The 26,465-nt window shown below is 51.5% G+C and overlaps 2 long non-coding RNA genes across 3 annotated transcripts; both read left to right on the top strand.

The window, feature by feature from the left end:
• The first annotated feature begins 4,872 nt into the window (after window positions 1-4,872).
• On the top strand, window positions 4,873-12,064 carry LOC131753547 (uncharacterized). Its single transcript, XR_010840052.1, has 3 exons — window positions 4,873-5,090; window positions 10,865-10,981; window positions 11,345-12,064. It is a non-coding gene; the product is annotated as an uncharacterized lncRNA (long non-coding RNA).
• A 1,803-nt stretch (window positions 12,065-13,867) lies between these two features.
• LOC136793862 (uncharacterized) lies at window positions 13,868-21,371 on the top strand. 2 transcript variants are annotated; one of them, XR_010839886.1, is made up of 5 exons: window positions 13,868-13,958; window positions 14,591-15,068; window positions 15,641-15,779; window positions 16,925-17,011; window positions 21,311-21,371. It is a non-coding gene; the product is annotated as an uncharacterized lncRNA (long non-coding RNA). The 2 variants fall into 2 exon arrangements; XR_010839885.1 differs by lacking the exon at window positions 21,311-21,371 and having other exon boundaries at window positions 16,925-17,137.
• The last annotated feature ends 5,094 nt before the right edge of the window (window positions 21,372-26,465 follow it).

Here is a 26,465-nt window from a genome sequence, read left to right as displayed (position 1 = left end):
GAAAACTCTGTACAGACCGCAGTGAAACGAAGAGTGACGGGGTTCAGCTAGACCACTTTCATTTTAAAACTCTGCTTTATGATCATTTCCGATAATCATATCATTCACCGTAAGCGACTTCTCAAAATGTTTATGTCAAAGAGATGGCTCTGCCTAAGAAAAATAATTTGTATTTCACTACGGAGTTTTTTTTTTTTTTTTTTTTTTGCGGAGCACAGGCTCCGGACGCGCAGGCTCAGCGGCCATGGCTCACGGGCCCAGCCTCTCCGGGGCATGTGGGATCCTCCCGGACCGGGGCACGAACCCGCGTCCCCTGCAACGGCAGGCGGACTCCCAACCACTGCGCCACCAGGGAAGCCCCAACTACGGAGGTTTTAATTGGAGGTTGTAAACATCATGTCACATGTAACGCTCATTAGACTCCCTCCCTTTGGAGTCCAGTAAACACACTGTCCGCTAATGTGCTCAGGAAATCCTGTTTAATACCCTCTCGATGCCAAGCACTGACCTGGAAAGCTGGCTGGGGCAGGAACTGGTATGTAGAGGAAGCGTGGAAGAGGGGCCCTTTGGAGGGAGTGAGAGCTGCTACCAGCACACATCTGGACACCAACTCCACTTCCCTCCTGCCTCCCTTCAGGGCCTTCCGGGCCTTCCCGTGGCTTCCAAGGAAAAGCCCACACCTCTTAGCTGGGTGTGCAAGGCCCCCCCGCCCACAGCTGAGCATCAACTGGAATTTCAAACCTCACCTCCTACCATTTCTCTGCACTTTAACCAAGCTGGGTATTCCTGCGTAAGGCCATTCATTGGGTGTTCTTAATGTGGTCCCTTACACTACTGAGCGCTCTGGGGTCTTGTAACAACTGAGGGCATGCCCTGCTCCTGCAGCCCCATCCCATCCATGGAGGGCAAACCCTTTAAGCTGCGGCAGCCTAGTCTCCTGGGCCCGGATGGATCCCTGAGGCTTCCGCACCATCATGGTTGGTCGCCTTGGAAACTGCGCAACCCTGCCCCCCAGACCCTTGGAGGTGGGCGTGAGTAGCAGGGGTGAGAAGCCATAGTGTCGTTGCATATTGATTCAACCAGGTTGTGGAAATAATGGGTTAACACTGGACTGAGGGCTTCCCTGGTGGCGCAGCGGTTGAGAGTCCGCCAGCCGATGCGGGGGACGCGGGTTCGTGCCCCGGTCCGGGAAGATCCCACATGCCGCGGAGCGGCTGGGCCCGTGAGCCATGGCCGCTGAGCCTGCGCATCTGGAGCCTCTGCTCCGCGAGGGGAGAGACCACAACAGTGAGAGGCCCACGTACCGCAAAAAAAAGAAAAAAAAAACACACACACACACACAAACACTGGACTGGATGAGAATTTGTCCCAGTAACCTGGGCCACGTTGCCAGGCCTTTGAAGTGCAGCATGAGTTCTCTTACCCTCAGGCCATACGAATTCCTGGCCTGTTACCACGTACCTCGCAGGGGTGTCTGTCCTGGACCTGCATCAGAGGCTGAACTGTGTTGCGTCCTGCGGTGAAGCCTGGGGTAGATGCTTCTGGGGAAGGACCAGAGGAGTATCGTCTTGGGACCTAAACTGTGGCACTGCCAGGTATGTCCCCCCCTCTTTGATATGCACCTGTCTCACCTCCAGCCCTGCCCAGCCAGGGAGCTGGGAATGGGAGCTGTGGGCAGCTCTAGCCTCCCCGAGGCTTGGTCCAGCTTGTTCTGACCTGTCACTAACATCTCCTCCAACACCAAAGATATTTCAGAGGCTCTAAACAGCTCACCTTTAATACCACCCTATTCATACGGGAACCAGAGGTGGGAGGGTGGAGCCATGAGCTGGGCCTGGCCGCAGGTCCTGGGGGTGGGTTTGGAGCGTCCTGTTCCCACCCTGTTGGGGGCAGCTGCTAACCTCTCTCCCTGTGACGTTTTCTCTTTTAGTCTCTAAGCCTTGAGCTTGCAGTGTTATCCTCTTTCTTCAAAATTCCTGTGGCCTCTCCTTCCTCTTCCCCCACCCAGACTAATCATGAAGGTTCTGGAAGGCCCTGGGGCACTTCATGAAGCCTGAGGTTTTTGCTGACACCATGAACGTCTCTAGCAAACGCTTGGCTGCGTCACACGGAGGCTCTGGATAAACCTTCCCAGCTTCTCTGCCCCTTCCACTGCCTTGTCCATGGAGCTCTGAAGACTCACCTCCGACTTAGGGGTCTTTTCACCCCCTTTCTGCCAGGAGGTAAGAAATTTAGCTTGGATCTTCCCAGAACTCTTTCCTCCAACAGACCTGCCTCCCCTTTCTGGAAGACATCTTTGCTTGAAAATTTGGGGCCAAGAGAAGAGTGCTCACATCCACCTCCCAAGCTGATTCCAGAACCAAGGTTCCAGCTGCCCATTCCAAGTCCCTCTCACTCCGAGAGGCTATTCCCATTGCCATGACCCCATTACCACACCCCTGGACACCAGAACAGCTCTGCAGCTTGGCAGCTTCCACCTCTGGCTCTGTGGGACCCTAAATGGGATTGAGGCACCGAGGGACCTTGCAGCCAAGTTTGGAGATCCAAGATGGTAGCCTCTCCCACTTTCCTCCTTATCTTTTCAGCTAGGATATGAAGCAGAGTGGGTAGGAGAGAGCCCAAAGGACCCACCTTGTTATTTTTTTCAGCCATTGAAAGTGACTCATGGCCCGTAGTAAAGAGGACTCTCTTGTCTGGGTTGACTGCAGCTGGGGGTTGGGACTTACTCTACACCCTTAGCTGTGGCCAGCTTGGCCACCATCCCCTTAAAGCGAACACACGTGAGCATAGGAGATACCAAGGATGTTCAGATTCATCTTAAGGTGTTTGTGAGAAATCTAAACTTCGGAGGTGGGACTAGAAGGAAACTCAGGCATTAGATGCTCCCTCCGACCCCCAGTCCTGGGCTAACAACTGTGCGTCCTGCATCTTCCCGGAGTTGGCCATCTTGGCTCAGACCTTTGGGATGGTGCCAAGTGGACACCCCCTAGGCCAGAGTGCGGCACCCTCTCTTGCCTCAGTAGCTATTTCTTGCCTTCCCACACAATTTTTCTGCCCTTTTAACTCCTTCTTCCCTCAAGACCCCTCCCCTGCTTCTCCACCCCCACCCCCAGCCTCCACCAGGAGTTGAGAAGTTTCTTCCGCCATCTTGTGAGCTTTCGCTGCCTCTGGATATAGTCGTGAGTCAGCCAGCCACACCATCCACTCTGCTGCTTGGTGGAATGAAGGGGGGGCGGTGGTGATGCTCTGCTCTCAGGGAGACTTGTCTTTTCCTCTTATTTTCTTTAAGTTCCTAAATCCAATCGGAACCATTGCAAGTTACAGGGGGGTGATTTCTCCCCAAAGTCTTCATCAGTATCACATTTGAGATTCAGAGCCTCTGTGCTAGCATAACACTGACCTTATTATGATATAAACAGTTCTCCATGCCCTCCCCCCAGCCCTGCAATGCACACACACTTCCTGACTTGGGGTTACCTTGCAAAAACCCCTCTCCGGCCACAGGACAGGGGGGAGGGTGGGGGCAGGGCGGCACTGCTGCACTGAAGATTGGAAATGACTCGGAGGGGGTCTTCTCTGAGACCTGTCATTTTACAGACCGGAAGCCTGAGACTCGGAGACGGTAAGTGATTTGCCAGATCCCACTGTCAACAAATTCGCTGCAGAATTGGGAGTGGGATCCGTCCCTTCTGACGCCTCCCCTCCCCTCCATGGAGTAAACAGGTGCACTCCCTCGGCTGGGGCAGCCCCCCCAACCCCCGAGACCTCTGGGGCGGGTGGAGCCCAGCCGTCCGACACCCCTGTCTTCGTACCTGGCCTCCTCCCCTCCCCTTCCTCTGGGAACCTGCCTTGTCCGGAGGCAGCCACACACCCTTGTCCCAGGAGATATGTCTTTCTGTTGCTTCCACCCGGAGGGCCTGGTTCCACCTCTGGGGGTCAGTTACCGTCATTCTGGTCCTCCTATGGTGATGACAGTCCTCATGGGAACCCGGAGGTCTGTCCTTCTGTTGTCTCTTCTCCAGGTGAAGTAACCCCGCTTCCTGCCTGTGATTCTGACACCAATTCCCGTGGGTGTGGTTTTTTTCTCCCTACACCACCAAGCAATTAACTCACTTCTGACACTACTCGGAGACAGCGTCAGATCCCACAGATGAAGGGCTCAGCCCCACACGACTGCCCGCCCCCCAACCTTCAGATGCCAGTTGCAAGTCCAGGTTGTCACCGGTGACTCACCAGCTGTCTAGTGGGCATTCTCACGACCACCTCCTTGGTTGGGTTCGATTAATTTGCTAGAGCAGCTCAGAAGTCAGACGAGCATTTTACTTACTAGATCACTGGTTTATTATAAAAGGATTAACTCAGGAGTCAGATGGAAGGGATGCATAGGGCAAGGCATGGGGAAAGGGGCACAGAGCTTCCATGCTCTCTCCGAGGGCCGCTCCCCCCAAATCTGTGCGTGCTCACCAACCCAGAAGCTCCCCAAACCATGTCCTTCTGGGTTTTTCTGGAGGCTTCATTGTGACTGATTAAATCGTTGGCCATTGGTGATTGACTCAAACTCCAGCTCCATCCACAGAGGCTGGGGGAGGGACTGGAATTTCCAACCCTCCAGGCACCCTATTCACATAACAAAGACACCTTTGTGGCTCTCCTCCCGTAGGTAATCCCAAGGGTTTGGGGAGCTCTGTGCCAGGAGCAGGGACTAAGACCAAATTTATATTCCCTGTTATATAAATCACAGCATCACAGTCCTTCATTGTGGGAAACCTGGCGTCCAGGGGTCCCCTTCCCCGTCCGTGCGGCTGCCCTGTACTTTCCGACCACCCCCGCGCCGCTGAGCAGGAGAGGAGGCCACCGTGCTTGCGGGTCCAGCTCCGGGAGCCGCCACCCCCTGCCAGTGCCACTTCCCCAGCTGTTCCTGTGCTCGGCAGTGCGGCCGGAGCCGAGCCAGCCAGGGTGTGAGCCCTGAGCCGGACGGGGATCCAGAACCTGGAAGCAGGAGAGGAGAGGCGGCCAGCGCCTGGCACGGGGGACAGCAACTCCGCCAGCATGGCTCCGGGAGAAGCGCGAGAACAGCCCTGTTCCTGGAGGTGACAGATAAAGAGGGCGAGGGGGGTGGGGGGCTCTCCATGGCAATTAACAGGCTGGGGTGGCGAGAGTGGACGCTTCAGTCGTGTGGCCAGGGCACTGGGCGATCCAGGGGGCCAGTGGCACGGTTCCAACAAAAGGTTGAACAGTTGGCATTTCTGGTTGAAAAGCCAGCTTTTGAAGGGTGATTTCTCAGCTTCTCTAATTAACGAGAAACAGAGATTTCAGGTTGGCAAACGGGGCTCCCTCTGGCCGGATGCACATTTTTGTGCTCTCTCCCTTGCTTTTCATGCCTTTAAATCTGAAAAAGACTGAAAAGAATAATAATAAGCCCTTGGGTAGGCCCCAATTTTCAAATTGGATAGGAATGCACGGGGCTGAACAAAGAGCTCCAGGAAGCTCCCAGCCCCGTCCCTTGCCTTCGGAAAGCGCTGAGCCCAGACCTCTGTCCCCTGGACTCCCTGACACAGTCAGCCTTCAACACAGGCTGCATGGTCTCACTGCTCTTAAAAATCCCAAAGAGCCCTGAGTTGCCCTTAGGGTAGACTCCAGATGCCCCAGCCCTGGCATCCAAAGTCCTCCATGGTGGTTTTTCACTCTTGCAGGACAAAATAAGTCCAGCTTCCAAAGGGACAGACATTTCCAAAGGGGATATGATGTTCTTTTTTTGCGGTACGCGGGCCTCTCACTGATGTGGCCTCTCCCGTTGCGGAGCACAGGCTCCGGACGTGCAGGCTCAGCGGCCACGGCTGAGCCGTGGGCTCAGGGGCCACGGGCCCAGCCGGTCCGCGGCACGTGGGATCTTCCCGGACCGGGGCACGAACCCGTGTCCCCTGCATCGGCAGGCGGACTCTCAACCACTGCGCCACCAGGGAAGCCCCGGGGATGTGATGTTCTTGTCCTCAAATCCTTTAGGGGCTGGTGGGGGCACTGGGTGGCCGTCGGATTCCTCATCTATAAAATCAGGAGCCTTTAGAGTAGACAGATGCCCAGGCCCAGCCCAGGCCAATCCACTTGCCCCGTTTTCACATTCCTGTGGCCGATTCAGATGTGCGCGATGGCTGAGAACCACCGGCCCCGTGACCCCCTAGGGTCCCATCCAGCTCCAAACGTCTATGTTTTTATAATGTATTGAGTGTCTACTATCATTCCAGGGTCAAGTTAATTTGATATATGATCTGCCCTTGAACTGAATTAAAACCAACCCCGAGAGGGGGACCACGGGCGTGGAGGACTCGGCTCGTGGAGGCTGGGGCTTGGGACCAGGGGTTCCTAGTTTTCATCCTGGCCCGGGGCCTGTCACTCTCTGTGAAAACAGAGCCATCAGTTTCCCTTTCTCAATCCGTTTCCTCATCTGTCAGATAGTGTGTTGCCACCTCAGCAAAATTTTCACGAACGCAAAACCCGGGTAGAACGTCCAGCCGTGCATCAGCCTCTGATTTATTCAGCCGGCAGGTTGGGAGCTGTCTCCCTCCACAGAAGTTTCCTGCACTCTCAGTTTCTTTAGCCCCTCATGGTGCTGTTATTTGGGGTTGAAATGAATTTAAATGCTGCATGAGATTTTTTTAAAAATCAATTCATGGGGGACTTCCATGGTGGCGCAGTGGTTAAGAATCCACCTGCCAATGCAGGGGACATGGGTTCAAGCCCTGGTCCGGGAAGATCCCACATGCCATGGAGCAACTAAGCCCGTGCGCCACAACTACTGAGCCTGCGCTCTAGAGCCCGTGAGCCACAACTACTGAGCCCACGTGCCACAACTACTGAAGCCCACGCGCCTAGAGCCCATGCTCTGCAACAAGAGAAGCCACTTCAATGAGAAGCCCAGGCACTGCAACGAAGAGTAGCCCCCGCTCACCGCAACTAGAGAAAGCCCGCATGCAGCAATGAAGACCCAACGCAGCCAAAAATAAATAAAATAAAATAAATTAATTAAAAAAAAAAAATCAATTCATGACACCCCGTGAAGAAACTGAAGTCCCTCTGGACTGTCACTAAGCCGGTCCCTTTGTTTCCATCCAAGAAGGCTGGGCCCTTGGTCACATGCCCCCGGTGAGGCCAGTATTTCACACGTTGGGACCAGGGCTTTGGGGTCTCACAGACTCTGCCGCTTCTCAGCCATGTGACTTTGAGGACAGTACTTAAACTTTCAAAATCTCCATTTACTCTCTCTAAAATAGGAATAAAATGAAATGGTGGAATTTCCACGGGTTCTGTGAGAGGATAAAATCACGGAACTCTAGAAACCCCTTTCCCTCCCTCGGAAAATGCAAGAAGTGCTGTCTGGCTCCCTCAAGAGATGCTCAGCCCTTTAGAACCATTACTCAAAGAAAGATGCTTCTTGGCAAGCGGACCTGGCTTCCGGGGGTGGGGGTTGGGCCTCCTGCTAGCTGTTCTCTGTGTTGCCCGGGCTGCCTTCACACCGTTGCAGGCACCGCGGCCACACCCATCCTCACCCATAATGGAGCTCGGCCATCCACAGAGGTGTTCTCCAGGCTGCAGCACTTTTAATTCTTCCCCCCCAAGAACATCAGACTCAGCCTGCCTGAGTTCCTGAAGTGAACCCCAGGAACACAGATGAAGAGCAGAAATGCTTAACATGTGGCCTGATGCCTACCGCCAGATACCAGGATGTTTTTTATTCACCAACTCTGCCCATCCCTTTTATCCTTGCGAGCTCGTTCATGGGGAAGGTTTGGGCCCAATTTTATTTTCCCTCTGCGCGGTCGCTGTAGGCTGTTCCCCATCCATTTCCTCATCAGCAACCCTGTCCCCCTTTCCCCCGTCATCAGTGCTTGGAGGGCAGGTCCGTGGCTTCTATTTCTCTAATTCTGTGCTCTCTGCATGGCATCCAGGTGACTGACCCCTCTTTAAAGCTCAAAGGGCCGTTGCTTAAAGCTTTCTCTGAAAAACAGCGCCCTGCACATAGTCGAGCTCAATGGTTGTTGGAACCAAGGAGAACCTTTGAAGATGCCCTCTCCTCGCCACCGGCCTCTACGAAGAAACAGACCTTTCTGACCACAGCCTCTCCGCGGAGGTTGCCCTACTTAGCTAGCCGAGGACGGCTGACTCTGAGTCAGCTTCTCCACGGTCTCTGCCTCTCGGCTGTCCTGGTTTATATAATATTCAGAGTTTGGGCTGTTAGCTAGCTGTCCTCCTTCAGTCGCAGACCTGGGATTGTGGGCGAGAGAGGTGGTCAGGGCCCAGCCGTTTCCCCAGCTGTGGACACCATCCCAGGGAAGGCCCCCGTTTTAGCTACAACGCAGCAGAGGGGGACAAGCAAAGACACTGGTGGCCACCATTCAATCCATTTCTTCAAGCCTCAGTTTCCTTATTGAATGTGAGGTCGAGAAGCATGGCCCATGAAGTCGACCGGGTAATGAGGTAAACATCCAGCATGGTGTGCATACATGGTAGGTGGAATGGGTTGAATAGTGAGCCCCCCCAATTCATGTCCATCTGGAACCTCAGAATGTGACCTCATTTGGAAATAGGGTCTCTGCAGATGCAGTTAAGGTAAGGCTGGAGATGAGATCAGGCTGGATTAGGGTGGGTCCTGAGTCCAATGAGAGTGTCTGTATAAGAGACAGAAGAGGACACAGGGACACAGAGAGGCGGCCGTTTGAGGGACTAGAGGTGGAAATGGGGGTGTTGCAGCCCCAAGCCACGGAAAGCCAGGAGCTGCCAGAAGCTGGGAGAGGCCAGAAAGGGTTCTTCCCTAGGGAGGGTGGCCCTGCTGACACCTTGGCTTTGGGCCTCTGGCCCCCAGACTGTGAGAGAGACATTTCTGTTGTTTTTAAGCCACCAAGTTCGTGGTGACGTGTTACAGCAGCAACAGGAGACTAATACAGGATGTTCTTCAGGGACAGCTATTACCTTCTTTCTTTTAAGGAGAAGACTGGACTGTTGAGAGACTTGCTGGGAAAGGAGGAGGGGAGGGCAGTTGGAGGGAGAGTCCAGCTGGGGACAGAGGGGCCCGAGGGGGAAGGCTTTGCAGGGCAAGGCAGGGGGTGCAAGGGCGGAGGTGCTGGGAATTAACGCTTTGAGGAGTTGACCTGCCCCTTCCCATCTTTCCTGCTCCCACCCACACGACACACTCCCCGGGGAGTAGGGGTGGGGACACGGAGTGCATTCCCTAGGTTCAGAAAGTCAGTGGACACCCCAGAGCCCCTGGCCTCCTGAGCCAAGACTGGACGATGTTCAGAGGTGGCTTCGCTAAGCCTGGACCTGCGGTCTCCCCGGGTGAAGGCTGAGCAGCTGGGTCGGGATGGAGGACTGTCAGAGGGGGTGCCCACCTGGCCGTGACCCACTCAGCTGCCCTGGGGCACAGGTGCCAACATAGCAGAAGTTGACGGAGGTCCCAGTGCAGTTTGTTCAGTTACAAGGGGCCAAACTGCGGGGACCCCTGGTATTTGGGGTGTGTTTAACCTTTGCAAGCTTCTGGCAAGGAACACGCAGCAGCGCTTACCCGGCACGTCTCTGCGGTGCCTGGGAAACAAAGCCTGCTGCCTCCAGATCATTTCACACGGTGTAGCCTGAGATGCCTGGGCTCCCAAGCCTGACTTGGTTCCAGCAGGAGGGGAGGTGTGACCCCCGCTTCCCATACCACGGGGTCAGTTCCATGCAGCTCACTTGTGTCGCTTTTACGGCTCTCAGAAGCCAAGGGCAGCCCGTTCTCTCCCTCATCCTCGTTACTCTCTCCATCTTCAAGCGTTTGGTTCTCAAACACTGGACCAACTTTGAAGAGACGAGGCTGGAAGGACTAAGTCTCCATACCTGCCACAGCTCCCGTGCCCACCGGGGAGAGAGACTAGGGTGCAGCCATGAGAGGCTGGACCCGGGCCTTCCCTGTCGGGGGCGGCCTGCTCTGACCTCAGCCTTGCTCCCCGGGGATCTCACCCCCAGCACAGCCTCACATGGGGCTGGAGCCCAGGGGCAGCCAGACCTCCCGGTGGTCCATGCAGGAGCTCTCTCGAAGGCAACGGTAAGGCAGGGAATGCCAGGCAGGAAGGAATGCTATCAGATTCAACTTTTTTTTTTTTTTTTTTTTTGCGGTACGCAGGCCTCTCACCGCCGTGGCCTCTCCCGCTGCGGAGCGCAGGCCCCGGACGCGCAGGCTCAGCGGCCACGGCTCGCGGGCCCAGCCGCTCCGCGGCACGTGGGATCCTCCCGGACCGGGGCATGAACCCGCGCCCCCTGCATCGGCAGGCGGACTCCCAACCACTGCGCCACCAGGGAAGCCCTCAACTTTTTAAAAAGATCATCTTGGGACTTCCCTGGTGCTGCAGTGGTTAGGACTCCGTGCTTCCATTGGAGGGGGCCCGGGTTCCATCCCTGGTCGGGGAACTAAGATCCTGTAAGCCGAGTGGCATGGCCAAAAAAAAAAAAAAAAAAAAAGAACGTCTGAGGGTTTGAGAGAACAGATAAACATGGGGGAGAGTGGAGGCAGGGGTGCAGGTGAGGGCGAAGCAGAGAGCAGCCTCCATGAAGAGGAAGGTGAGAGCCGGTTCAGAGGTGAACTCGGACCTGAGTCTGAGCGGACTGGAGGTGCGGCGAGGGGGTGAGTTTTCACACACAGACCCTGGGCACTCCTGGATAAATCAGACCAAGCACACAGCAGGCATGAAAGAAAAACTTGCTCGGCCCTTCCGCCTAGCGCCCACCCAGGGCCTCACCTGCACCACATCCTACATTTCCCACCCCTCCCGCTCCATGCCTGGGTCTACGGCTCCATCAGCCAGGCTCCTCCCTCTCCGACTTTTTTTTTTTTTTCCAGTTGAAAATACTGCAGATGTCACCGATGGGCCAACCCAGAACTGTGACTCTCTAACTCTACGGAATGTGTAATTATAGCAACACAAGCGTCAAATTACCAAGGACAAGTAGCTGCAAAGTAATTATATGATTCTTTGTTACTGGGAGGGTTTGGGGTTTTCTCCCCCTTTTTAAGCTGATTCCTTTTAAAAGCACCCTTTTGGTGGGTGGGAAAGCAGGTGGCAGATGGGCCAGAGGATGAGAGAACGGTGAGGGAGTTCTACCCGCTGCTCCCCCAAGACCCCCTCACCAACGGCATCACCCCACCCTCCTGGAGGAGGAGAGGGGAGAGCCGAGAGGAGCTGGTGGTGCCAGGGGTAGACGGGTCAGTGAGATGGCGTAGGAGTTGGGGAGGAGGAGGGGGTGGATGGTTATTCCTGGGGGGGCTCTGGAACCACCACGAAGAGGTGCAATGGTCCCCTATGCTTATGTCCTCAACTAGCGCCCCCAGTGCCTCTGTCTCACCCCATCACATGCTTCCCGTGGACCCTTCAGCCTCTGCAAAAGCCACAGGATGCCGTCAGAGGGGGACCTTGGTCTTGGCACCAAGCCTCAGCAGCAGATGGGAGGATTGCAGTCCCGGCTCCAACCCCCACCCCCGCTGGGCTGGAAGATGGGGAGGGAAGCTTCTGTGTGCAGCCTTCCCCACCCACATCACCGTCCACGGGTGCCCAGATGTCCGTGGTCCCTCCCCTGCTCCCCGGCCCCGGCAGCTGCTCAGCCAGTGACAGCCCCACCTTGGCCCCCGCCGGGCTCAGCCCCAAGCTGCCATCTGCATCTGCCCGGCTTGGGGCTGGGCCCGCAGGGGGTGGCTGGCGAGTGTGGGGCAGCAGGAGGGTTGGACTGAAGTGGGACTTGGCTCTAGAGGCGGAACCCCGGGAGGAGAGGACTCTGTGGTCCCCCTTGTTCTCCAGTGAGTGCGAGGCTGCCGGCGGCTACCTGGAGGCAGGCCCGCCTCCGAGATGCTGTGCAGGGACCCATCCTGTGAGTCCTGGGCTTGTCCAGCACACCCTTGTGCCATCTTTGAGATGACATCGTCTGCCCCACCCCGCCTCTCATCCCCTGTGTGCGCTGTTATTAATTTGCACTCACCTGACCTAATGCCTCGGAAGGGTTTGGTCAGCTCCCTGCACGTGTGTGTGCGCGCGGATCCTTTCTCCCCCACCGGACCCCGCGGTGCTTGTGCCAGTGTGGGGCGCCCCGTGCCCAGCTGGTGCTCTGTCCACAGGGCGCTGGTCTTGTGAGCGTCCTCACACATGCAGCGCAGCCACTGTTGAAAACGCTCTCTCCCTCACACCCATCGTGGTTTAGATTACAGAGCAGAGTTGCCCCTACCAGCAGCTGTGTAATTCACAGGTGGCATCCGTTCACCCTGCTTGTGGCGTTCGGCAGAGACCCACACTTAGCAGAGCCCAGAAGGCCGGAAGTAGGCCGGGGCCCTTGAACCGGGACCCCTTGGTGCTGTGGGGAAGTGATGGGGTGCTCTTGCTTCAGACCCCAGGTCTATGGAGGGGGGTAGGGCTGGCGTCCCCGGGGAGCATGGGCGGCCAGCTGTGTGGGCCAGACTCGCTCGGGCCGTGGAGAGTCCCCCACCTGAAGTGGGCAAGGGCATCTCGGCAGATTTGGACGTCACACGATCTGCTCCTTGAGTGGCCCAGTTGCTTATTTGATTGGGGTGCAAGAATTCCATTTCTAGGTCTCCAGGGGGCAGGAGCCCAGCAGTAATGCCACCAACATGGCGGTCCCGGTGGGCCCCCTTCCACACAACCATCTATCTCTCTCTGTGATGGGAGGTCACATGGGATATTTGGAATTCGAGAGTCAAAGGCATCCAGAAGATGGTCTTCCAAGATGTTTCACTCATCTGTTCATGTTTAGCGAGTCTAGAACTTAATTACCCAAAGGGAAAGGCACAAACTAACACTTCTTTTCAACTACTTTCCCCACAGGAGCATAGAGTGAAGAGCAAAAGCCCGTTTTTTTTTGTTTTTTTTTGTTTTTTTGCGGTACGCGGGCCTCTCACTGCTGTGGCCTCTCCCGTTGCGGAGCACAGGCTCCGGACGCGCAGGCTCAGTGGCCATGGCTCACGGGCCCAGCCGCTCCGCGGCACGTGGGATCCTCCCGGACCGGGGCACGAACCCGTGTCCCCCGCATCGGCAGGCGGATTCTCAACCACTGCGCCACCAGGGAAGCCGCAAAAGCCCGTTTTCACCCGCGGCCCAACCCTGCTTTCCCACAAGCCCAGGAATAGTCATTGTTAACAGGTGGTGTATGTTCTTCTTTTATCTATACACTTACAGATATATAGGTACGTGCACACATATAATTTTAAAAATCACATACATGGGTCAAAACTGCATTTTGTTCTGTTGATTTGTTTGTTTTACTTGGCAATATATGGTAGAGATCTTTCCATGTCTCTCTCTATGTGTGTGTTCGCGTCATGCTTGTTAAGCACTGTGTAGTTTTCCATAGTGAGATGGCTCATCATTTATGTTACCACTCCCATAGCAACTGTTCCCATTTTATGACATTACAAATGATCCTCCAGTGTCTGGGAATGCATTTTCCTGTAAGTTATGGATTATAAATATGAATTAAATAAAAATATAATTATAATAGCTTAAACAAGATTCTTCTCTCCTATCTTGCTTCTTCCTTCCTTCCTCTTCTTTATTTTTTATTAATATTTATTTATTTGGTTGCACTGGGTCTTAGTTGCGGCAGGAGGGCTCCTTAGTTGCAACACATGGGCTCCTTAGTTGTGGCATGCATGTGGGATTTAGTTCCCTGACCAGAAGTTGAACCTGGGCCCCCTGCATGGGGCGAGCAGACTGTTATCCACTACAGCACCAGGGAAGTCCCCTTCCTTCCTCCACTTAAATGTAACAGGAAGTCTGGAGGTAGGCATTTCAGGGCTGCTCAAGGATGTTCTTGTCTCTTCCTGTTCTGCCATCCTAGTGTATGGCTTTGGTCCTCCTGGTGAAAAGATGGCTCCTGCAGCTCCAGGATCTTCTGTATTTCAGCAAGGAAGGAGGAAGAGTGAAGGAGTGAAGGTAAAGGGCGAAAGCCAAGGGTTTTCTGCTCTTGTGAATTTGTGTGTGTGTGTGTGTGTGTGTGTGTGTGTGTGTCGGGGGAGTTATGGAAGGCGACCCTTCTACAGGAACCCACCTCCATGTAAATGGCCAGACTGTGTCACGCAACAAATCTGAGCCTTAAAGGAGGCTGGAAATGGATTTATTTTATAGGCTCAATTGTAGAGGAAGGCAGGGAGAAGGTGGTTGGAAAGGCATGTGAACGTCCTTGGAATCCCTGTGCCACAGGGTATGTGTGAACAGAGCTGGAGGAGAGGCTCCTAGGATTGGTGTTTTGTTTAACTTCAAGCTGTTTGACCTGCCACTCAAGATCTAAGATCTGGAGCCTTGTCTCATTCCTTCCCACACGTCCCTCTGGCTGTTTCCCCACTTCTGAGCACTGGGGTACCACATGCTCTGTCGCGCCCCCGCCTTGCTGGAAGGCCCTGGGCTGCTACCTTCCAGATCCCATCCTCCTCTGAGGTTGTTATGTCTGACGTTTTCCCTGAAGTGTTTGTTCTCTGGCAGGTTCAGCTGGGCAAAAGCCCCTTTTCCCCCCCAAATGGAGAGTCTGTTTTTGTTCTCACTTCCCCTTTCCTCCCGATCTTTCCTAGAAGTATTCCCAGGGGTCTTCTGCCCCAGGAACTAAGGAGGAAAAAAATCAGCAAAGAGAGGGCCAGGATCCCCGGCTAGATGCAGAGACGAGGCCTGCCACGGGGACACAGGCAAAATCTATATTCAAATAAGGCCGCATGGATTTGGGCCGAAATCCCGAGAATGCCGACTGCCAGTAGAAAGTGAGGAAGTGATTTCGCCGAGTCTGGAGGGCCGCTGGGGACAAGGTGGGCTCTGCGGCTGGCGAGAGATGGGTTCCAGGAGGAGTCTCTGCTGGAGGACCTGGGAGCTGCGGGCGGAGAAGCAGCACCGAATATCGCCTGCCACAGTCCCTCAGCGCCCGGCACCCGTGGAGGGACAAGTGGGAGTTTGTGAGCAGCAGTGACCTTGACACAAACGTCGCAACCTTTGGCAGCAGCTGGCGCTGGAGCAGGAGAGGTGGAAAACGGCCGCTGGAAACACGGTGGCTGCAGGATGGTGCGTATGAACGCCCGAGAGGGGTCCCGGGCGGGGGGTGAGGTGGGGGGGACTGGGCTTGTGAAGGCCTTAGGGTAAGCGGTGGGGCGGGGCAGAGGCATGGCGCTTTATAACTGGTGGGTCGCTGCCTCCCGTCAAGCGGGAAGCCTTGGATGACGCTCGCAGAGGCTGTCTTCAGGTCTGGACGGCAAGTCCCACCAGGTCAGGCTCTCTCTGTCCTCCTCCTGTTCATACCAGCCGCCTGCTCATGCAGTGAGTTGCCTTCTTTCCTGCAGCTGCATCTTGCTGCGAGGCGATTTTGGAGAGGACGCCAGGAAGCAGCATCGCACAAAGCCAGCCAGTCTGTGGGTGCTGGGTTTTCATAGTCTAGAAGCAACTTTTGAGTAGAGGTGCCTCCAAGTTTCTGCAGGCTAACATTGCTGTATTCCTCCTCTCTCCAGTGGAAGTTTAATGTTTCCGTGTTGTATCAGATTCCGAATTATCTTCTCAGAAGAAGGGGCCTTTCTTCTTAACTTTTCTTCCTGTTCATTTTCTTCCTGCCTGCCTTCGGCTGAGCTGTCTTCTCTCCACAGGTATTTATTGAGCTCACAGTCATTGAGAGGGAGGGTCTCAGACTGGAATGAAATCCTGGCTTCACCATTTACTAGGCAGCAACGTTGGATGAATTACTTGCCTTTGCCGTCCTTGGTTGGCTCACCTATTAAGTGGGAGGTAACAGTCGTGTCTATCTTGTTCGGCGTTGGCAGGATTAAGTGGCTTCCTACAGGTTCGAAGGGCTTAGAATTGGTGACTGACACATAGTAAGAGGTAAACAACAACAAAGTAGCTATTATTACTGAGCCTGGCAGGTGTGGTGGTCAGTGCTAAGTGGACATAATTGGCCTGTCTTCATGGAGCTCGTAGCCTAGTGCTACAAGGCAGTGCTCAGCTTATGACCACCGCTGATTGTGATAACACAAGACTCCTGCTTCACTGGGTGCATCAAATAGGTGAATCCTCAGAAATGTAATGTGATCGGACCATTGCTTAACACATTTCACCTGTGGCTGAGAGCTATTAAATTTTAAAATCAGCTTTTATTTCCTCTGATGCACATAGTCAAACAAGCTAATGGTGCTAAAGAGTCAAATCAGAAAAAAACAGAATCCTCTGGTCCGTTCTCATCCTGTCCTCTTCCTAAAAGCATACTTTTCATTCTTTTCACTGTTTTTTCTTAGCCTTTAATGCCCCATTCCTAAATCATATAAGCATCCTCTATCGTGATTCGTCAGTTTTGTGGAAGATGAGGATTTTTACTTTCTGACACCTGTCTTCTCCTTTCCTCTCTGTGGTTAAATTACATTTTTTGTTGTCCTTGTTCTTCCATATCTTGTATTGTGACTCCGTGAGTGTTGTTCAGTGCCGTGTGAACTAACGTACCAGGAGAGTATTTCATTTCTTGCTCAACTTTTATTTTTCCTGAAGTTAAAAACTGCATTATTGGGGCTTCCCTGGTGGCGCAGTGGTTGAGAGTCCGCCTGCCGATGCAGGGGACGCGGGTTCGTGCCCCGGTCCGGGAAGATCCCACGTGCCGCGGAGCGGCTGGGCCCGTGAGCCATGGCCGCTGAGCCTGCGCGTCCGGAGCCTGTGCTCCGCAACGGGAGAGGCCACAACACTGAGAGGCCCATGTAAGGCAAACAAAACAAAACAAACAAACAAAAAAAACTGCATTATTTTGTCATCTGTTTAGATTTTTCCTTATCCAGCTGAGAATATTATTTATAGGCAGCTTATTTTCCCTTTCTATTGCTTGAAACTTGTGTTTCCTCCAACTTTCGTTTTACTGTTTGTTTTGGTGTCTCCCCTTCACATGGAAGACATTCCTCCCAGGTCTGGTGGTCCTTGAAAATTCCTTCATCTTAAGAGGTGGATACAAGAAACTGATTGGAGCCCTGTGTGCACAGGTGGGGCTTGTTAATTGTTTGGGGAGCTGTACTGGAAGAGGAAGGGGTGGTCCGCAGACTTTTTCCTGTCTTTGGGTCTTACTGTTCTTGGGGATGTTTCCATTTCTTTAGTGAAGACTCCTCCAGTTTCCTGACTGGGAGTGTAAGCCTGTTTGCTGGCGTTCTGGGACTGGGAAGGAGCAGGGAGCTAATTGTCTCAGCGGTCTGTGTGCAAACCTTAAACGAATTCCCCTAAGTCTGGTCGCGGGACCACCCATCGCCACCCTCCTCATGCCTGGCACCTGTGAATTGGTTCAAGCTCTTAGCACTGCTGGGGGGTGGGGTGAATTGGTTATGGGACTGGGTGGGGTCAGGAGCTGGGAATCTGAGCTCTCCTCCTCCTGCCTTTCAAATGACCTTCCTGCTTCCACTTCTTCCCTTTCCCTGCAACCACGCCCCCTCCACCCCATGTGCCTCTGGATCCAGAGGCTTCCTGGGCTTCACGGCAAATCTGCTTTCTCTGGACCCAACTCGCCACTGTAGGCTCTTAGGTATGACATTCCTGCTGCCAGCTTGGTCATTTCCATCTGCTTTTTGCCTTCATTTTGTTCTAAGTTACAAAGATTCTTTAGTTTCATCAAAAATGCAGTCCATATTTCTGACTTTTTTCCTTTTACTGTTTGGGATGAATTTAAGAAGAAAAATTGACAGGAATGTCTTTATCTGATATCTAGAAACTAGTTGGAAACAATAGTAAGTGAAGGTCACTGAAAGACATGTAGACCTTCCATACATCTAGATCATCTAAAAGAATTCTTTGAATTTAGCCTGAGCCACAGAGAACTGTATACCTGAAGGCTATTGCATTGGCTTCCTGAGTTACTGAGTTTCACATTCATGTGATGCCACCAGCCTGTAAGTCCCAAGGAACTCATTGCTGTGTGTCCAGTAAGGAAGCTTTGGAGGACATTGATCATTGCAATAAACATTGTTCTCTCAAAAGGATCCTCAAGAGAATTTACTTGTCTTATCTTTTTATACTGTCCAGTTTATTAGTATTATTTATTTTTTTTAAATTGAGTGATTGGTTTGCTTTTACTCTTTGGTCTGTATAAGTTGGTTTGCTTTTACTCTTTGGTCTGTGTATGTTTCCCTTTTCCCATTGCTTCTAGGCAGCTCAGAGCACAATTTTGGGCTTGCTTTTAGCAAGGATATAGAACTTAGTTTTGTGTTCCAGTCTCATTTTTGTTAGCATTTTATCTCCTCCTCTTGTTTACCATTGCCTTTCTTTCTTCCCTCTCACCCACTCCTAATTCTTGTCGTGTTGCTCTATTTTATATGTTGGTTGCCAATAGCTTTAAATCTTTTTTGTACCAAAGAGTTATTGAAATAAGTAAGTAGAAAATTGATAATAGAAATTAATGAATGCCTAAATATTCACAATTTGTATTGTTTGGTGTATGCCCTCTTTAGTCACAGATTTGGTCATTTCTTACTATTGGTCTAATTTAATCTTTTCCTTTTATAGATGAGGCAAGTGTGGTCTAGATAAATTGATTTAGTCAACATCAGGTACCTTCAAATTGTTGTGATATCATCACAACCCTCCATCCATAGAATTCGTTGCATTTTGCACAACCGAAACTCTGTACCTATTAAACAATAACTCTTCATTCCCCACTCTCATGGTAACCACCATTGTACTTTCTGTCTCTATGAATTTGAGTGCTCTAGATAGCCCCATATAAGTGGCATCTACAGTATTTGTCTTCTTTTGTGTCTGGCTTATTTTACTTAGTGTGATGTCTTCATGCTACTTGTAGTAGCATGTTGCAGAATTTCCTCCCTTTTCAAAGCGAAATAATATTCCATTGTATGCATATACACATTTTATTTCTCCATTCCTCTATCGATGGACTCGGGTTGCTTCCGTTTTTTGCCTGTTGTGAGTAATGCTGCTGTGAACATGTGTGTACAGATAACTCTTCCTGTGTTGCCCTTTTACAGCCACACCCACCTCCCTCCCCTACCCCCTCCTTAACCACTGGCAACCCCTAATCTGTTATCATTTCAACAGTGTTGTAGAAATGCAATCATACAGTGTATAGCATTTGGGGATTGGCTTTTTCACTTTGAAGAATTCCCTGGAGATTCATCCAGTGATTGTGAGTATTGACAGTTTGTTTTTATTGCTGAGTGGGAGTCATATTTTTGAAGTATATGCACTGCATCACAATGTTCCATGGTTTACATCTCTGTAGTAGCATATGCAGCAACATCCAGGCTTCCTGTCGTATCCTCTAAGGCCTGTTGGGGCTTGATCTCCAACCTCAGAGCCGTCCACCATCCACCTTGCCTTGCTCACTTTGCTCTGTTCACATGACTTTCTTGCTCTTATATGAATACTCAACGCTTTTCTGCCAATCCTTTCTCCCCCTCCCCCCTGCCTTTGAATTTACTGTTTCTTCTACCTGGAAAAGAAGTAGTTGCACCCCGTCATATAGCTGTTAGCATGCGCCAGGCATTGTTTTGACTTTACACGTCAACATAGTTAATTCTCACCTCAGCCCTATGGGGTAAGTGCTATTATTATTACAGTTTTACATATGAGGAAACTGAGGCACAGAGAGGTTATATGACTTTCCCAGGGTCACACAGTGATTAACTGGCAGACAAAGCAGGATTTGATTCCAGGAAGCCTCTTATACCCCAGGCTGTGTAGAACCCTGGGCTCCCACCCCTATCTCAGCACTGGACCCTTTCCTGTCACTCAAGCATATTTCCTCAGAAAACCTTCTCCAACTGTCAAATCTAAACCAGCATGACCTCTCATGTTGCCGTATTTATTTTTTTACATCACATATTCGTAGATCCATATACTTTATATGGTATTTTTTTACAAGTTTTTAAGCTTTGTGTAAATGATATCTTACATACACATTGAAGATATGGTTCTAGGTCATTTGTTTGAAATAACTGAAGAGTAATCCATTTTATGACTACATATCCATAATTTACCTACTCTCCTGTTGATGGACATTGAAGTTGTTTCTAATATTTTCTGCTATAGACAATATTGGAATGACCAGTCTTGGCCATGTGTCCTTGGAGACATGGGCAAAAGCATCTAATATCGAAAGTTCTATACTCAAGAAGGGTCATAGGTCATGAGAATATTGAACTTTACTAGATATTGCCAAGGTTCTATCCAAGGAAGATGCTACCAATTTTGTACTCCCACCAGCAATTTATGAGACTTCCTTTTTCTCCACATCAAAGAATCAGATTTTTGTTCTGTAAAGATCACTCTGGCTGCAGAGTAAAAAGTGAGCTGCTTGGGGCTGGGGAGGTGTGCAAGGGGGGTCCCGGCAAGTGGAGAGCTGGGAGCCAGGCCAGCCAAGCTTCCTCAGCTCCAGACTGGTGGTGGAGAACTTCCTGAATGACCCTCTGCTGTCTGTTCCCATTTTCCCTTTTATCATCAGGCTGGCAAGAACGGAACTATCTGCTTCTCAGTCAAATAGCAAATTATGTGGGCAACCGAACTGCTATTCTTTGTAGAAAATTATTATTTATTTTTTATTTAACAAAAGTCAAGGCTGAGAGGGTGCTCCACGGTGCCCTTCTGTGGTTTTAGTGTTTCCTCCGCTTTGGCTCAGCCCCGGGTTGTTTATCATGCATGTGCTGTATTGCAAATGTGGAACAAATGAAGCCGAGATATCAAATGAATACTGTGATCTGTTTTTCCGTTTTGTTGCCATAACAATCTGTGGCTCTTGAAGCAAAGAGGAAAATTAGAATTGTCTTAAAGGTGTTTACACCATGTACACTCCATACTGCATTATTATTTATTGCTATAATAAGTGTATTTAACATTTGCTTAAGGAAGGTTGACTGCTACTGCTTTTTGTCTTGTGGTTTTTTTCTGCTCATCCTTCCAACCTGGCTTTGCTTTTGACCTTGACGTTTCCTATAGTTCTGAGCAAGAAGGTTGCTTCACCACCTTGTGACTCCTTATATTTATCCCTCCCCTTCACCGCCCCCCACCCCAATACTTGGAGCTCTTTCAAGTCAAGAGTCTTGTTAGAAACAAAACGGGACTTGAAATAAGTTTTCCTCCTTTGTTTACCCCATTCCTGCCTTCTAAACCTGAATTGGAAGTTCAGCATCCTTTGGGAGAAATGAAGAGAAGCTCAGGGGTGGAAGAAAGGAGAATTAGAGCAATTTATGCCTCAGAGGAAGTGCAGTGGAAATCAATATGGCACATGGAGGCTCAGGGTGCGGGTCCTCTAAGACCTCCCTCCATTCCACTCTATTCCCAAGGTCAAGTGCTCCACTGCCCAGAGCCCTCTTTGACTGAGACCTTACTGCCCCAGCCATCACAAGCTGCAATCTGCTGGGACACACGGTGGCTGCAATGGTGGAGCTGGGGTCGTGGAAGCCCCTCCCCCCACTAACTAGATCAGTATCTGCATGTGGATACCTGCGTGGGACCGTCCAGTGTTGTAAGGTCCGTGAAGGCAGGAGCTATTCCTTCTCCATGTATCAGCCTACAATTCCTAGAATAAGGCTGGGCACACACGAGAAACTCAAGAAGAGCTTCATTCACAGATTGTTTGGGTCATCGTGGTAACACCACTCAAGAATATTCTGGTAATGAGGGAAGATGTGTAAAGATGTTTATTAGTTATGCCCATTTTAGAGCGTCTGTTGCTCCAGAGACAATGGAATGAAAAGGGATATTTCTGACCCCGAAGAGTCCCCCAGGTGACCTGTGTCTATTTTCTTCTTCATTTTCTTCTTCTGTGGAGAAGAACGGGGCAGACGGGGGACATGGGGCACCTTCACCCGGTGACCCTGTTTGCCGAAAGAGCCAAAGGGGCCCTAGGTGATGACAGATTTTTAAAATATCATGCTGTTGTCCTTTACTGACCAGGGGACCTTAAGTCAGGTCTAAAGCCCAGGGTGGGATGTGAAGGCTATTTCTTGTGCGAGTCTCTTCTGGAGCACGATAGACTCAAACCTAGGATGGTCCCTGGTTACGTCAGCAATACAGGCAAAGAAAGCCCAAGAAAAATCAACCTTTGTCTCAAGGCCAAAGTTTTTTTCTTCCTCAAATTCTTGCACAGGGACTTCCCTGGTGGCACAGTGGTTAAGAATCCACCTGAGAATGCAGGGGACACAGGTTTGATCCCTGGTCCGGAAGATCCCACATGCCATGGAGCAACTAAGCCCATGAGCCATAACTACTGAGCCCACGTGCCACAACCACTGAAGCCCACGTGCCTAGAGCCCGCGCTCCACAACAAGAGAAGCCACTGTAATGAGAAACTCGCACACCACAACAGAGTAGCCCCCGCTCGACGCAACTAGAGAAAGCCCGCGTGCAGCAACGAAGACCCAACACAGCCAAAAATAAATAAATAAATTTATTTTTTAAAAAATAAAATTCTTGCACATGGGCGTACGTGTGAGTACACACACACACATACACACACACACTTTTTAAAAAAAAAGGAGAAAGAGGGTGAAGATGGCTTTGGAGTCCAGGTTAGCCTGTGAGCCGTCACAGTGTTATCACACAGGAGGCAGCTGCTTGTGACTATGGCAACTTGGATCCCGAGGGAGGAGTGCGAAATGGAAGGAATATTAATCACGCTGGTGGAGGGAAGATGCAGGAGTGACAGGAGGGTCTGAGATGGTTGGGGAAGGTTGGCTCTGGGTGCGTCTTTGGGGGCTCCTTCAGAGCCCCTCTTTTCTTCCTGGATGCCCGTCCCAAGTCCTGGGGCAGAGGCTCCCCTAGAACTAGGCGTGTGGTGGGCAAAAGACAGGAGGCTGAGCTCAGTCGTCCTCAGGCACCAGCTCTTTGTGTTTATGAATGACCTGTCGGAAATATCCCAACTTAGTCACCTTCTCTCACTCAGACATTTCTGAGAGGGGTGAGTAAGCACAGTAAATTCTTTTGTCTCAGTGGATTTAAATTGCTTGTAAAGTGTCACATCCACTACTGCAGTTCAGTCAGCAATTCTGACCCTAAGGGTTAATATTGTAGTGTGTTTATTTTCATGCCACGCCCTTGACTCAGGTGTAGGGAGAAGTAGCTTGTCCAGGTTCACACAAAGAGGAAACACCTGACTTCAGAGCACTCTGCGATTCTGCTTGCTTCAACAAGCACAGTGTGTTTGTGTGTGACCAGGGAGCATTGCTGACTTTTTTTTGGTTGAATTCCCTTGTGTCTGCATGGTCTGAATGTCAGTGACTGAAACACAGTTACAGGAGAGCAGGTTGCAGTAACTGTACTTGAACTTCCTAACTTATATAGGACGTGACGGTTTTGTTTGTTCCAAATAAACTCTTCACAGTATCCTGCAGATAAAATGTCCCTATTGTGTGCATTTCTATTTGTGTGGGAAGATGATATTGTGAAATATTAACATAATCTTGCTCCTCACAAAGACACACATGCACCTGGTACCCCATGGCACTACCCTGATGGAGGGTAACAGAAAACAGGCCTTTCCCAAAATAGGGTTGCCAGACTTAGCAAGTAAATATACAGGATACCCAGTTCAATCTGAATCAGGTAAATGACAAATACTTTTTAGTATAAGTATATTCTATGCAATATTTGGGATATACTTGCACTAAAAATTTATTTGACATTTATCTGAAATTCAGATGTAATAGGTGTTTTGTATTTTCTCTGGCAACCCTATCTCAAAGGAGAGTGAAATCAAAGAATGAAAGTAACATGCTTGGCTTTTAAGTTTAAAAACTGTGCTTTAGTATAAAACAGAAACACCAGGAAGATGAAAACTCTGTCCTGGGGAAAGGACAGAGGGCTGGAGCCAGGGAGAAAAGAGACAAAAGTGCCTGTAGCTGTTTCCCTCGCCTCCCTGCGTTCCACACAGAGTTACAGCGCCTTCAGATACCCTGGGGGTACCCAGGAGCAGCCAGGGCTTGGAAACCGGGACAAAGGCGTGGCCTGTGGCGGCCCCGCCCACTCCCCTCCCCACCCCCGTCCTCTCCCAGAGTGCCATGCGCCAGAGACCCGATGTCCCAGGGTTCCTCGCGGCCCTGCAGGTCATCCGACCTGGTAGGAGGTGAGTGCTGTCTCCAGGGTTGGCCCCAGGCGCGGTGGGACCTACACTACCCGAGCCTGGGTCAAGGTTGAAGGGCGAGGTCAAGGACCGGCTCCCACGGACGCGGGAGGAGGCTGCCTGAGCGGAGTTCACTCCTGGCCTGCCACCAGGTAAGCCGACCCGGCCTGTAGAGCCTGAGCAAAGCGGGGCAAACACAACCTAATATCCGCGTTTACCTAGAAAACCTGAAACTGATGAGATTCAAGGTGAAAACAAGGGCTAAATGAGAGGTTGGGAGCGGGAAGAACAATAAAGGGTCTTGCGCACCCGAATTCATGGTCCGGGACGTTTGCCCTGCCTGTTTGGGCTTGCTGTGGGAACATGCTGGCCTGTGGAGGCCGGGACGCCGGGAGGGTGTCTCCGTCTCCACGCTGTCGCGTGCGGTGTTCAAGGCTGCGGTCTAGTGACTCTTAGGCCTGGGCTGGCTGATACACGACCGGGCGGGAGTATCTCCTCCCGCCCCCTGCGTGTAGTAGAGTACTCTTCCCATTGCACTTGACAGTGGACTGTGCCCCTGTAGCCACCAGGGGATGAAGCGTACTCGCCCTCCTGATCCGGGCTTCTATCACCTGTGCGCCAAGACGGTCATCAGGGAAACCAGGGAACGGAACTTTCGCGCCGTTTGCTGGCTGTTTGGCCTTAAATGAACACATAACACCTGAAACTGTTTGCTTCCCTCTAAAATGGAAACAATAATGCCCCCTTCGTTGGGTCCCTCTGAGGATGAGATTAGATAATGTGTATAGAACCAATATAGTGCAATGCTTGGCACATAGCCGAGGCGCCCAAGGTCCCATTTTGGGCAGAAGCGATTTGTCTTCGGCGCCCCCCTCCTCGCTCCTCCTGCTCGCGGGCTCTCCATCCTATTCGATTACATCACCTCACAGAGGAGGGCCATTCACGCTTCCAGGTGGAACCATGCGTTGTTGTGTAACCGCTTCCGGGATCGTTGCCTTTTCACCTTTTATCGAATTGTGGAATGCAAGGCTTCAGGTTCTAAGTGGAGCTTGTTAGGGAGCAGGTTTTTGGAGCAGGGAGCCCTTCCCCTCTGGGGGGATCAGAGCAGGTGGCAGGTGCAGCCTGAGAGGAGTGTGGAGGCGCGGTGCTCCGCGCTGGGCTGGGCACTGCTCCTGGTACAGGGTGATGCTCTCGTGTCTCCAGCAGTTGGCAGGGAGATGTCTGGGTGCTAGGACCCTGCAGGCAAAACGACAAGCCGTGACCCTGTGGACTTTCAGGGTCACACTGCCGCAGAAGTCTGTTCTTGTCTGGGGTGAGTCGCCTCAAAGTGGAAAGTCAGCAGGAAGAGAATGGGTCCTTCACACAGTGAGGGACGTGACTGATGTGCATTTGGTACAGTTTTCAGCTGCCAGAGACGGAAGGCAGCTAGTCAGATGAGCTCTTCCTACTAGAGATCTCGGCTGGTCCAGGTGTGGGTAGAATCATAGCTCCAGGTAGTACATTTTCTTGTGCTGGTTTTGAGGCAGCCATTCTGACATAGGCATGGCAAAAAGGAAAAAATGAAGTTTTTTCTTTTTTTTTTATTACCAGGTAATGTGCCTATCAGACACTGCTGACCCTTAACCCCTCCTGAACTTCTTCCTTACCCCCCAAGTGAAGCTCGGGTGTACACTTAAGCCAAGGATGGGATAAGGGTGTTGAAGGGTGTCAGGGGTAAGGTGAGGGTTTTGAGCATGATAGCTGGTAATGAAATAAATGTTGAAAATGTCTAGACTTATACATTTAGCTATGTCACTATTTTCCTGTGTCAAGTAGCCATTTCAAGCATAGAGCTTCATGGCTGAGTGTGGAGCTAGACAGTCCCCTGGCCCGCGTCGAAGAGGGAGGAGGGAACTGTCTCCACTTGTTAGAAATCCCAGGCTTCTGTCGTCAGCTGGGGAGAGGAGGAAGGCGGCCGAGGCAAATGGGCTTTGAATGGAACATAGCCTCAAGACGTTACATCCCAGCTTTCCCGGAGACCCCACGGTGATCTCCTCTTGGGGACAGGAGAAATAAAACCCCTGCATCTTATTCAGGTGTCAATGAAAAAAGGTTGCCTGCTATATTAGTAAACAAAGAATGCTACAGCCATCAAGCCATCACACTGCAGCGACCCGCAGCTATGCACCCTGAGGAGACTCAGGATGAGAAAACACAGGATACTGGCCCCGGATATAGCTGAGGTCCCTATCAAAGGAATGATTTCAGTGAACCCAGACTCTTGCGTCTTCCCATACACGGAAAAGCGCTAACTTCCTTAACTTGAGATATCTGGTTTTCTTTAATTAACAGGAATCTTTTGATGTTCCGACACCTGGTCTTTGTTGTGAAAACTCCTA

Source organism: Kogia breviceps, chromosome 3 (assembly GCF_026419965.1).
Source record: "Kogia breviceps isolate mKogBre1 chromosome 3, mKogBre1 haplotype 1, whole genome shotgun sequence".
Taxonomy (NCBI): Eukaryota; Metazoa; Chordata; class Mammalia; order Artiodactyla; family Physeteridae; genus Kogia; species Kogia breviceps.
This window is presented reverse-complemented; position numbering and strand designations above follow the sequence as displayed.